The 8,728-nt window shown below is 36.0% G+C and overlaps 1 long non-coding RNA gene across 3 annotated transcripts in view; it reads left to right on the top strand.

The window, feature by feature from the left end:
* Window positions 1-8,728, top strand: part of LOC108542783 (uncharacterized) — a 38,991-nt gene that overhangs the window by 25,267 nt on the left and 4,996 nt on the right. For 2 of the 3 annotated variants that reach the window (XR_001889366.1, XR_001889368.1), the window contains exons 2-4: window positions 1,405-1,474; window positions 3,355-3,565; window positions 8,301-8,407. This is a non-coding gene — a long non-coding RNA (uncharacterized LOC108542783). Of the gene's footprint in view, window positions 1-1,404; window positions 1,475-3,116; window positions 3,300-3,354; window positions 3,566-8,300; window positions 8,408-8,728 lie in introns of all 3 variants that reach the window. The other variant, XR_001889367.1, reaches the window with a different exon arrangement.

Genomic DNA, 8,728 nt, shown 5'->3' with positions numbered 1-8,728 from the left:
TTAAAAAAATCAGGAAACAACAGGTGCTGGAGAGAATGTGGAGAAACAGGAACATTTTTACACTGTTGGTGGGACTGTAAACTAGTTCAACCATTGTGGAAGATAGTGTGGTGATTCCTCAAGGATCTAGAACTAGAAATATCATTTGACCCAGCGATCTCATTACTGGGTATATACGCAAAGGATTGTAAATCATGCTGCTATAAAGACACGTGCACACGTACGTTTATTGCGGCACTATTCACAATAGAAAAGACTTGGAACCAACCCAAATGTCCATCTGTGACAGACTGGATTAAGAAAATGTGGCACATATACACCACAGAATACTATGCAGCCATAAAAAAGACTGAGTTTGTGTCCTTTGTAGGGACATGGATGCAGCTGGAAACCATCATTCTCAGCAAACTATCACAAGAACAGAAAACCAAATACCACATGTTCTCACTCATAGGTGGGAATTGAACAATGAGAACACTGAGACACAGGAAGGGGAACATCACACACCGGGGCCTGTTGTGGGGTGGGTAGAGGGGGGAGGTTTAGCATTAGGAGATATACCTAATGTAAACAATGAGTTAATGGGTACAGCACACCAACATGGCACATGTATACATATGTAACAAACCTTCATGTTGTGCACATGTACTCTAGAACATAAAGTACAATAATAATAATAAAAGACATGTCAACTAAAAAAAAAAAGGAGAATACAGAAATTCCACCTGGACAGAAGAGTTTGAGTAATAGCCACAAAGCAACATGGTACAGAATCTGTTTGGCAATTGTGAAGAGTTTACTTTGGCTGAAGCCTGGGGTAATGGAAGGGAGTGGTAGAAAACCAAAGTGCCCAGGTAGCAAGCTCAGCACTTTGACTTTGGGTGTGTTAAATGAAGGGGTTGTGACATTATCAAGATTGCTGTTTTCTATAAGATTTAATTTTTCTGGTTGATGAGATCTGATGATGATAGAATACTGGAGTAATCATAAAGTCACATGTTTGCAGAGACAAGTAGTCTGTTGAGTTCTCACTTGGCGCTCTCTGGAAGAAAATACCTAACAGTTTTGTTTTTCCTAAAGGGACATCTTACTTTCCAAGTTAGCTACTCAATCTAATATGAAACATATTAGACAAGAAGGAGGAGAAAGAGAGATATAGTGGTGTGTAATCACTGGTCAGAATGAAGTACTCAGGTTGCAGATAGTCATGTTTATATGATCACTTGCATTTTAAATTCTGCCCAAAGCATTGGAAACCGGAATCATCATAGTTACCGTAAGAGATAACATCCAGGAGTCTCTTAAATAATTCTAATAGCCTTAAATAACAGGAACATTTAATTCATGTATTGTTGGTATTGTTAAAACATTTGATAATATGCATTATGTATTTTTGTATTTCAGGTTAAATGATCAAGTCATTATTGGGAATTTGGATCTAAGTGACCTGGCAGAAACCATGGAGATGATCTTGGTAAACTCACCTAAGTTTTAAATTTCTTCACAGAGTTTAATTTTGCCCTTTTGTGCCATGGTAAATGAGAGGCTCTCTTGCCTCCACTTTGTTCCAAACTCATGTCCCATGATCTACAACAAGTATTTTCTTTTTATTTGCAAGGATATTGCTCAAGCTTCTATTTATGAGCCCCTGAACAATAGAATAGACAGCCCTACTGAGACTCTTTTGCCTTTGTGTGGTACAAAGGGACCTCCCTCTAGGAGAAGACAAAAGAATTTAAGTCTATAACTCATTTTAAAAAATCGAAACAAAGCAAACAAAACAGAAAAACCCCAGCGTTCAGTTATTTCTGCTCTCTATTGGAACTGGAGATCCTCCCTTTTAACTGAATTAGCATATTCCTGAGCTCAGGAACTGCAGCTATTATGAAATTTATAATCTGTTTATAGTACCCAACATAGTATTCTTATTCTTAAATAAGTTCCTAAATATTTGTGAAATGATATTTCCCTTAATTCATTCATATTGTGTAGTTAATGAGATTATTTGTCATTGGATATTGACTATAAAAATCAGTGCTGAAAGCCTTTACTAATCATTTATACTAATGTATCATTTAACGTTTATTCTAGCTTCCTATGCAGACAGCCTAGTTAGGTCTGATTGTGTCCATGGGCCTATCTCTATAGAACAGGCAGAGACATTCATGCTAAATAAAATACAATGAAGAAAAGTAATTTTTTTGCATGTTAGTTCTTTGTTTTGCATTTTGTTTCATTGAGTTGTAATGGAAAGAGCTTGAAGAGATGAGCTAAAGAAAGGTAGGCAATTCAAAGATATTTTGATTGGAACTGTTGGGCAAGTGAGTGGAGAGAAAATGTTGGAACACCTGAGCATTCTCTCTCAGTGGCCTAGTTGAACCCCAGGGAACATTTTGTTCTGAGGGTGATTTAAAGACACTGATAAATAAGGAGATATCCTGTTAAGCTAGTTAAAGCTAGACTGAATAAGATAGGTTAGTTTGGTACTAATTTGGGATAGTTGAGTAGCGATGGTGAGCCCGATAAGGCAGGGTAGCTCTCAGTACTCACTCAGCCATTGGTACCAAAGGAAAATCAAAGGCTGCAAAAATGCCATGTTATTAAACATGTTTTAGGAGCTAAGCAGGTCTGGAGACTCATCACAGCCACCTAAGCCCATAAATTATTAAACATGACATCTATGCTATTTATCAACACAGGAAAAAGGTACAAATGGTTTCTTTAAAAAATGCACAGACATTACATGGAGACATATATTTTTCCAAACCAGTGCTTATCTTGAGATAGTTTAGAACTGTCAACAAACTACTCTAGTGAGGCTGCTTTCTGAGGGAAAACAAGCTCAGTAAATCACTCTGTTTTTCTTTGTTTTTTTCATCCTGCATGTAAAATTTTAACCACATTTGACAGAGGAAGTGAATCTCTGGGCCAAAATATTCGACAATTTTCTTATCCACAGATAGAGGTAAATGGCAACTATAGCTCATCAGTGACAGCATTAGTCATTGTGATTTGTTTTTAACTTGTTACAGAGTGAAATAACACTGGTAAGTTCTGGAAGGTGTTTCATAGTGTTCCAAAATGTGTCATCCCTGTGCACATGCATTTGTTTCAAGGATGTAAAGAGGAAAAACTCAAAGCAATGTGTGTTCTGATCAAGAAATGACTGGAAAAGGCAGCTACCTGATATGGAACAATCAAGAACTGAAGGTTTATTTGGAATGAGAGGTGTTGTCCAACTGCGAGACTGAGTGATTTAAGCTGAGAATAAATGGAAACACAATCAATAGTCACTTCAGGTATGCAGTTACTGACAGCTGTCTTGAAAGTTTCATCTCTCTTCTCTTTTTGCAGCCATGTTTACACTGCATCCACAGATTGTGATACTGTTTATGAAGGAGAGAAAAAGTCCTTCCATTTATTCTTGTTCTTAATGAAAATTTCTGAGCTGTTATGCTTTGAAATTACAATGATAAAGTGGCTCTTTGAGAATAAAAGATTCAATATATTACAATTGAGAATAAAAGATTTAATATATTACAAAGCCAGCTTGTATATTGGACAGGTAAGCATGCCTCCTGGTTAAGTATTCTTTATTACATGTTTCCTCTATGGTCAGCCATCAATGTTTATGTTAGTTGTTTTCTCTTTTCTGTAGTTTTATAATTATGGGTTAAGTCGTTGTATTCTTCCTGGTCTCTACCAATGTAGTTATTTTATTGATATAGACATTAGGAACTACTCAATAAATATGTGTTGTAGGACAAACTGTAATTGCAATGTGTCATATTTGGATAATACTTTACAGTTTGTAAAGCACTTTAGCATACTTTATTTAGTTAAACCACACTGACACACAAATGAACTGTCCAAAATGTGTGCTTTTTTAAGCCTCCCTATTTTATAGTCATACCTCATATGTCACACACAAATATCATAGACATAGAAAGATAGACAGACACAAAACTACGTAAGCAGTATTCCCCAAATTCATATTTTGTGCTTCATTTAGGATTTCTTACCAGTATAATTTTCATTTGGAAAACCTCCCCTCCTCTTTATATTACAAAAAAGACAATCTGATGATTCAGAAATAGTTTTTTTTTTTCTTTTTCTGTTTTGGTTCCTGTAACTATGTAAGACACTGATGAGACCCATCACAACATGGAGTACAACCGTAAATAAGATGAAGTTCTTGGCTTCTGGGAGATTAAAATCCACTTATTTTCTTCACCCAATCCTCCCCAACTAGCATTCTCATTAGACAATGCCATTTTTAAGCACTTATTTTAGAACCTTGGGAGGCAAGCTGGAGACTGGGAAGCCTTTACACTTGTTGGAACTCTTCTATGCTTAGATGTAAGGCTCTTTTTCATCTAGTTGCTTTTATAATACAAAAAGCGAGGCCAATTATTCAGAGCATAATCAGTAGGTCCAGAGTATTGAAACACTCCTCTGAACAACAATGTCAAGTTACTTTATTTGTTCATGAAGCACTTGAAAAATGACAAAGAACAGCAGGTCTTCAAGATAGAACAGAGAAAGAGTTGGTCTCGAGTGTTTTATTACCAAAAGAGGGTGTTAACATGCATAGAAATGTCAAATCGCTACTTAAAAAAAAAAAAAAAAAAAAAAAAAAAATCAATGAATGACACATCCAGTTGCAGCTCACTCAACCCTGATTTAACAATCATTTGAGATCTTACAAGGGAATGATTCTGAAGAATAAAATGTATTTCAGTTTCACCCGCTGAGTATTAATGCATTTGAAACATTGGAGAGAAGACGTCAAAAGAAAATAGAATATCTGTACTACCACCTACATTCTCTCAAACATAAAAATATAATGTAGTTGTATGAAAGTAAGTTCTATAGAACACTACTTTTATTAAAATGTGTGTAATCCTGTAGGCTTGAAAAGTGCAGATATTGCCATAAGATAAACTGATAATGTCACTGCTTAGTATTCATACAGCATTTTTCTTTTCAGAACCCTGAAGCAATTTATGGGTCTAACTTAGTCTTCATGTGTAGACATTTGGCATTGTAGTCAGTGTGCTTTAACAAGTCAAGAAACCTGGAAAGTGACCAGGTCTCACTGTAGGTGAAGTTTTTAGCAATTTGACTAACTTCAGTTTCTTATTGTGAGCCTGAAAAATAACAGGGGAATGGTCCCTAAACCTAGGGAAATGAGGCAACTGGGCAGTGTCTCCATGAAGTGTTGCTACATGTGTCTAGGACACCATTAAAAGCCCCAGCCCTGACATTTCTATACTCCATTGAATGCTCTCAGTAACACATTAAAAGGGATGACTTTAATTGAATCACTTCATTGAAGGGTCCAGTGACTTTTACTCAGAAATGGCAGAGGGTTTATTCCAAAATGACATCTGGTGAAGAGACTGCATAAGACTCTCTGGCATTATAGTAATATTTTATTTAATAATATTCTATGGAAGCATTTATATTTCACATCAAGATTTTTATTTTAGGGATGAGATACTGTACTAAAGTACAATGGAGTTCTTAGGATATTAGGCTTTATGCAAGATAAAGCACACTGTTGCCACAGGGATCAGTAAATAGTCCTGGTCTGAGACACTAGTTCCCACTGCTAAGACATGGGTGGGAGAAGGTGGTTCCCACAGACTGTTTTCTCTAGATAAAAATACAGTGCAGTTTCTATTTAAGGGCAATTTTTAAAAATTCTCAGTAATTTGACCCAAAAGGAACATACCCTATCATTTTCTGAACAATTGAGCAGTGAGCCCGCTTCTAATATTCTGAGATTATATTTGTATGCAGTATTAATTATGCTCATGCTCTGTCATGTCAATGGTGTTGTTGCAACTGCAGTTATTATTATTATTTTTTTTCTTTTGAGACAGGGTTTTTCTCTGTTGCCCAGAATAGAGTGCAGTGGCAAGATCACAGCAGCCTCAACCTGCAAAGCTCACGTGATTCTCTCACCTCAATCTCCCAGTAGCTGGGGCTACAGGCACATGCCACCATGCCTGGTTAATTAAAAAAATAATAATAATGTAAAGACAGCATCTCACTAGGTTGTCCAGGCTTGCAGCTCTTTTTAAAAATTGTTTTTTTTTTTCACATGGTCTTAAGAAAGAAATTGCTTGTGAAGATTCATGCATTACAGACTCAAATTACTTTTTAACAACATACAATATATACTTAATACATTGAAGGTAACTTTAAAAAAGTTGTTTTGGCTTGCAAAGCATTACTCCAAGTGATGGTTATGAACTTGAATTCTATGAATACTGCTTTTATCATCTCTAGTAAGGAAATTCAAAGCATTACATTTCTCCTAGTGCTCATTATTAAATAATATGTCAACATAAATATAATTGGCCTTTACATTTATAGGATGCTGTATAGTTTCCAAAGTGATTTTACCACCAATAATTTTGCCTGACTTCACAACCCTGTGAGATAGGCAGGGCTAGTAATTACTTACTAGTCTCCATGTGTATGAGGAGATTAAGGATCAAAAAGGCTAAAATGCCTGCTTAAAGCCAAATAGATAATAAGTATATAATTGAGTACTAGGCCCCACAATGAAAATACTCTCTCTACTGTGGTGTTAGGAAAATGGCATACTACTCATGCAATTACTCTTATAAACTCTATCATTGTATCATAAAGGCTTTTGGATTTAATTCTATGACAATACCAAAGCATCAGCAAAATTACTGTCTGAAATTTCTGTTGAAGTAAATAGCAGTTAAGTAAAATGATCCATTGACTAGGGTTGATTATCGTCATAATCCAGTAAATGGTATTCATTTTAATAAGATTTCGTACACATCAAAAAGAATTAATTTTGAGTTCATTTGAAATTCTGACCAAAGCAAGTTTTATTTTTCCACTTACAAGCTAAGTTTGCTTCTTCTACTTTTCCACCAGACACCTCTTGTAGCTTGCCAGCCTTAGTAAGTTTATCATTGCACTCTACCTGCCTGTTTGCATTACTTTGATGAATGTAAAGGTAGTATATCCAGGTTTTTTTTTTAAGTATTATTATTACTCCTCATGCTGCCTTCTTTTAAGGTATGTTTGTGTATGTGTGTGTGTATAGTGTGTGTGTATATATACAGTGTGTGTGTGTGTGTATATATATATAATATACACCCAATCCTGGGCCCAAACGATTCTCCCACCTCAGCCTCTTGAGTAACTAGGACCACAGGCATGTGCCACCATGCCCAGCTAATTTCTATTTTTTTTGTAGAGATGGGGTCTCACTATGTTGTCCAGCCTTGTTTCAAAGTCCTGGCTTAAAAGTGATCCCCTCTCTTGGCTTCCCAAAGTGTTGGGATTACAAGAGTGAGCCACCATGACTGGCTGGTATATTCTCTGTATAGAATACTCATTGGACTGTTTCCAATTTTGTATAAGTATAATTTATTAAGGAATCAGTTTTAAATACAAGCATGTTGATCAACTCTGCTTCAGGAGTTCTAAAGCACATGTTTTCCCTTTCTTAAATACCATTCTTCATCATGCAGGGTCTTTCCTTTTTTAATATCCTTGATAAAAGCTGTCACTTGACTTAAAAAGAAGCTCATTTTACTCACTGTCTTCCTGTGAGAAACTTCTGTCTGGTACCACTACTCAGATCTCTAGAGCTAAACGTTGCATGTCTCTACTCAGCTTCCTCATTGTCTTACCCTTTATTCCTATAAACCACGCTATGACTTTCCACAATCTTTATTTTCTGCTTAGAGTCTGCTTCTCATGCTGCAGCCAAAGAACACTGCTCGCTACAGAAGAGTAAAAAAATAAATAAATAAATAAAAAAGTGTTATAATTGGTTGGTACTGTTAACTCATTTGAGTCATACCTTAAAATAACCAAACATTTTTAACGTTTTTGTCATCAAGCATTGTTTATTACAGCATTATTATATTTTCTTCAAATTGCCATACATTGTTTACTGAGATATAACATTTTGCTTGATTCCACATATTTTTCCTGGGTTGTGTTTATCCCCCCTTTTTCTGGCCAAATGAATTACATGCATTTAAAAAGCTTCCTATGATCTATATTTGTACCGGTGGTTCTCAAACCACATCAGACTCACCTAGGTTTGGGACTCACTCATTTAAATAACACATCACTCACCACCAGGCTTATTTATGATAGAAACTGAATTGCTGGTTGTCTAGGTAATTTCTCTAGATCAAAGACAAAAGTCATTTAGCCTTTTCTCCAGTCTAGAAATCTGTTTGCTCTGCTAATTGAACTACCCTAATAAAATCAATAATGTCCCTTATCTTCAGTGAGGTAGGAAAGAAATCCATTCCGAAGTGGCAGAGAAGCTGCTTTTTCCTCCTGCATGCTGCCTGCTAGTGTGGATCTTGGCATAACAGACACTACTTGACAAAAGGTAAGTGTACCAAAGTAAAAACTATACTCTTGGTGAATTCATTCATTCCTAATAAAGACTTAGGTCTCTTTTCCTGCAAATATTGTCACTAAGTGAGTATGAAGAGGTGCCTTCTTATTTTTGGACATCATGGGAGGTGGGATTAGGGAGCAAGAGGTGAGAATGGGTGACTATCACCACTCTTGTTGCTAAGGGCCAGATTGGTTCATCTCTGCCTCTTCTGTGCATGTAAATAAATGCAGTTCCCTGGGAGCCTATGTTAGGTTCAGGGCCAAAAAATTAACATACCACAATTATATATACTCTTTATTAATTATATAT

Source organism: Rhinopithecus bieti, unplaced genomic scaffold (genome assembly GCF_001698545.2).
Source record: "Rhinopithecus bieti isolate Rb0 unplaced genomic scaffold, ASM169854v2 scaffold_22439, whole genome shotgun sequence".
Lineage (NCBI taxonomy): Eukaryota > Metazoa > Chordata > Mammalia > Primates > Cercopithecidae > Rhinopithecus > Rhinopithecus bieti.
Note: the sequence above shows the minus strand (reverse complement) of the source record. Positions and strands in the feature narration are given on the sequence as shown.